Source organism: Hordeum vulgare, chromosome 5H (genome assembly GCF_904849725.1).
Source record: "Hordeum vulgare subsp. vulgare chromosome 5H, MorexV3_pseudomolecules_assembly, whole genome shotgun sequence".
NCBI lineage: Eukaryota > Viridiplantae > Streptophyta > Magnoliopsida > Poales > Poaceae > Hordeum > Hordeum vulgare.
The window spans coordinates 577,141,187-577,145,870 of NC_058522.1; the positions used below are offsets into that span (position 1 = coordinate 577,141,187).

At 39.3% G+C, this 4,684-nt stretch overlaps 1 long non-coding RNA gene across 2 annotated transcripts; it reads right to left on the minus strand.

Moving 5' to 3' along the window:
• Window positions 1-562: 562 nt before the first annotated feature.
• On the minus strand, window positions 563-3,390 carry LOC123399500. 2 transcript variants are annotated; one of them, XR_006610383.1, is made up of 4 exons: window positions 3,237-3,390; window positions 1,631-1,686; window positions 1,324-1,430; window positions 563-829 (listed from the first exon to the last, which is right to left on the minus strand). It is a non-coding gene; the product is annotated as an uncharacterized LOC123399500 (long non-coding RNA). The 2 variants fall into 2 exon arrangements; XR_006610382.1 differs by having other exon boundaries at window positions 3,222-3,388.
• Between the last annotated feature and the right edge of the window lie 1,294 nt (window positions 3,391-4,684).

A 4,684-nucleotide genomic window follows, 5' to 3' on the forward strand; every position in this document is an offset into this window, starting at 1 on the left:
CCAATAAAATGATACATATTTTCGTAATGTATAGGATTATATCTTGCCTTCAAAAATAATGTACAAGTATCTCTCATCTGATTTCTTCACCAGAGATGATCTATTGCAATTAATGAAAGTTCCAACAAACCCCCTTAGCTTTCAGTGTTTCAAATTTTGTTTACAGAGGGAGTATCATTTAGTTCGCTCAGATTTATAGGATCCAGGTTTCAAGGTTTTCCTATGCTAGGAGAATTCAAGCTGCAACTGAGTAGGCATGATCCAGTGGGCCTATGAAAAGGAGCCATAGTTTCAATCTATCAGCATTATCACATGCTTTCTTTCATCTGATACTTCGACATGGGTAGACACACACAACAACTCATTTAATGGAAACCCAATCAACAATTTATGATGTTCTTCATTGAAGTGAGCGTAGAATATAATCCATAAATATTATATATGTAACTATGCACGGTAAAGGAAATTAAATGTAGCAGGTTGAAAAACCAATTTCTAGGTAAACAACAATGATCGGGCATCCAGAACAAACTAAATAACATTTACTGATATATGCTTTATATATGAATAGTCGACCCCACACACTATATGAGAAACATATCCAAGAAAGGGCTAGCTAATCCCGCCCTACTGCTGAGATGTTACTAACAGTCTAACACCATCAGGTTACAAAAGGAAAATGTAATCATTTTCTAACACACTATGACTCTGTGTCCAAGTAATCTTTGTGGCAGCGACAATACATAAGCGGCAGCAGCAAAACGGATTGTTACTCCACCAATGTTTGTCATGGTGCCAAGGAACATTTCCATCCTGAGGCATAAATGTACTGGATGGAAATATATTAGGATCAAATAAATGAACCTTAATTAGCAATGAAACATTTCCATTTGAAATAGATTAGGATCAAATAAATGATGCATACAGAACAAAGCATACTGAATGTGGCAAAGCACCTGAAACAACTACAATTTAAACTTCTATGCAGTGAATCTTGGCTAAAGTTTTTGTGTCAACGAAACCCTTCAAATTGTTCCAGAGCAACTTGAACACACTGCCCCCATTTGCAACAAAAGTATGATGCAAGGTGTCGAGTTTTAAAATTTAAAATTATTACTGCACCACACCATAATACTTCTTTTAAATTATCATAATTTTATACCAACTATTTAGTATCTACAACTAAGTGAAGATGATAGTCAATCTTTATCTTCTGCATATAAAGTATCCACTGAACGGATAAGCAAGCATACTCTGCACTCTAGCATATACACGGGGGTAGGAAAAACAGGTAGAAATTACAGAGAATACACAAAAGCTAACCTGCCCCGGAGCCATGTCTTAACTTCGATGACAGCAAGATACAAGCCGATCATACCATTGAAAACTTGACATAATCCCAGTTTTCACTTAATATACGCACGGGTGGGCTAGCGTATTAGGGACATAGTTTGAGATACGATGCAAGTTCAATTGTATCTATTAATAAAACATCGACCCAGCCAAATGGTTTAAGAGTGAGAAAATAGGTGGAAATGATACAAACCCGACACAGCGAACATGGTTGCTGAAGGTACAACGAAGGGAGCAAAATATATGGATGCTTATAAGGAAAATGGAACAAAATAACCTTTTCATCACGTTCAGATGCCCCCTTCTTCAAGTAAGCTCATTTGTCCACCAACACTGCAAATTAAACGGTACAGAGAAGCATCAGACACCTCTGATAATAGTCGATCTTTATCTTCTTCATAGGGAGTATCCACGGAACATATGCACCATATACTCTGCACGTGCTCGGGGCAAAGCACATCACAAGTTAAGAAAATTAGGTAGAAAACTACAAAAAGTAAACAAAAGCTAACCTGCCCCAGAGCCATTGTTCAAGAAATCAGTAACTGGTAGCTGATCGGTCGGCTTGGGAGTAGCGATCAATCGGTGAATCGGCCTATTAACTGGATTAATCGGTCGACCATTAATCGGTAGATTAAACAGAAACTTGCCAACTTATATCTAAATTTTTTATGTATCATACCATAATTCCATGCACCTAGCTATGTAATATACCAAAAATATTCTATTGTAGGCATATAAAAAATAGATAAGCGATAAAATTAATAATCGTTATACATCTAAATATATAAAATCTCAAAATTCAAATTGAGCAATTAAACATTTAAACTTATCCATATACTTGCTAACATACATCACATAATATACTACAGATAACAACCAAAACCAACAGTTTCATCCATCCATCTACAAATTGTAATTCATAATCTACTAATATATGAATGCTGGATTCTTCAGTAAGGTATGGGGCGAAGATGGTAGTACCTTGCCTGCAGGTGACGCCATTGAGGAAGAGATTGGGGAGCATCCCATGGAAGAGGATGGGGATTGTCCAAGGGGGGTGGGGTCCAGGCAAGCGACCAGAATGGCGGAGCAACTAGATCTTTTAGGTGTAGTGTGGAGACTGGCACTGGTGAGAACACGACTAGCCAACAGCCAGGTTAGGAGGGGATGAAAGGAGCATGAGGAAGCGCGAGGAGGGCCAAACCCTAGGTATTTTATAGAAAGAGGGTGTGGGAGGCATTATGTGCCAAAATTTTGGGTTTCGTTTGCCCACCAGTTAATAGGCGAGTAGTGATTAATCGGTCTGACAACTAATTAATCGGTATGACAACTCATTAATCGATCTAACTGACCAATTAATCGGCATGACAAGTTAACACGATGAATAGGCGTTATTCGATTCGGTCACCCTAAGAGTAACGATTAACTGGCAAGTTAACTGGTTAATCGGACGAATTCTTGAACAATGCCCACAGCCATTTCTTAACTGCGGTGCCAACACGATGCAATCCGATTGTACCATGAAAAGGTTGACATAATCCCAGTTGTCACTGAATATACACTATAAATGTAAAGGTTGTTTCATACCATGGAATTTTTTTATAAATGTAGGATGCATGTATAGTACATTATGTACCAAGCCTTCCCATGAGAAAAATGTCTAGTTTCACAAATGAATTAATATTCTCAAGCACATAAAAATATGGAATAATGAGGTCAATCCAAATGTAGGCTTTCGTAAAGCACCACAAAAACCAAATAAAATCGGCATAAGGAATGTTATACGAATAATCTTATGAATGAATTTGAAGGATAGCATAAGTTTCCAATGGTAATAAGGTGGAAATGCAGGTTCGGTGTAGTACCAACAGGCTACTGACATTCTTTAATTGTAGTATTGTCCTCCTGTGAACCCCTCATCAGCATCGAGCTATTTAAGTTCCCTTTTTCATGCTTATCCTGACCCAGGCCTACAACAACTCAGTTACAGACTGAAGAAAGAGTAGTACCAACAAGCTACTGACATTCTTTACTTGTAGTACTATCCTTCCGTGAACCCCTCATCAGCATCGACCTATTTAAGTTTCTTTTTTTCATGCCTATTCTAACCCAGGCCTACAACAACTGAGTTAGAGACTAAAGAAAATAATCGAGAGCAGAAAGATATTGTAATTTCAATGTAGAGAAACACACTAAGAGAATGATAATGGTCAGGCGGCAAACTAACATAACAGTGGTATTATTGATTTCAAATTGCCTTTGTGCTTGTCCCTTGCGATGTCAAAGGTGAGAACTGCGTGCATTTTGACGAACTTAAACCATGTTGAACTCAATGTAAATATACTATTCGATCGAAATATGGTGCCACTCCATTTATGTTGGCTAGGTTTAATTCTATAGAAATATACAAAAGAACTGATACTTAATTCCTGTATCTAGCTAGCAATCTAAATCAACCAACAATCTGCAACCTAAATAAATTACAAAATCAAAGCATATATAAATCACTAATTTAAAAGGAGCTCGAGAATTATTTACAGGAATAAATTGAAACATAGATTAAGGATCAACCAACATTGGGATGCAAGTAGTGAATATGTTGAGTACGAGGCTCAATCGTGCACCAACTGGGGTAATACATCGATGCGATCTCCTCGCCCGTTCACGCACCCTTTGTCTCCTTAGGTACAAAAGTTCAACAATTTTGGGGAGAAGCCAGATGATGTGACGTCCAGACGGGACACCCCTCCTCTGCGTTGCTGGAGGCGGCGTCACAGACACCCCTTCTTTCAGTAAGCTCGTTTGTCCACCAGCACTGCAAATTAAGCGGTATACAGAAGCATAAAAAAGTCAATTACGAATTACATCCGTCAGGTACTGCATCATACACAACGCATAGATTAAAGATGAATACTCAGACCATTCACCCCTAAAATACATACTCAGAAATGGTAGATCCATGAAGTAATTCAAAATACAACAAATAGCACAACAGTTTCAGTAACAAATTCAGTAACAATTTCAGATAACAAATTCAGTAACAGATTCAAATATGTTTTCACCATTAGGAAGTTGGGGCTCTCACCAGGGGTCCCGATCAGGAAGACGACGATCTCGAGGGTCCCGCCATAGCCACCGTCGGGCAGGTTGACGACGAGCGGGGTCAGCCTCCCGTGGCGGCCCGCTCGGACGCACATGGCGATGTTCTGGTCGTCGACGATGACGTGGGCCGCCAGGTTGCCTCTCAGGCTGAACGCCGATCTCCCCCTGAAGCAGAAATGGCGCCAACTGTTGATCTCAGGGGGGGTAGTACCCGTCCTCGAGCGCC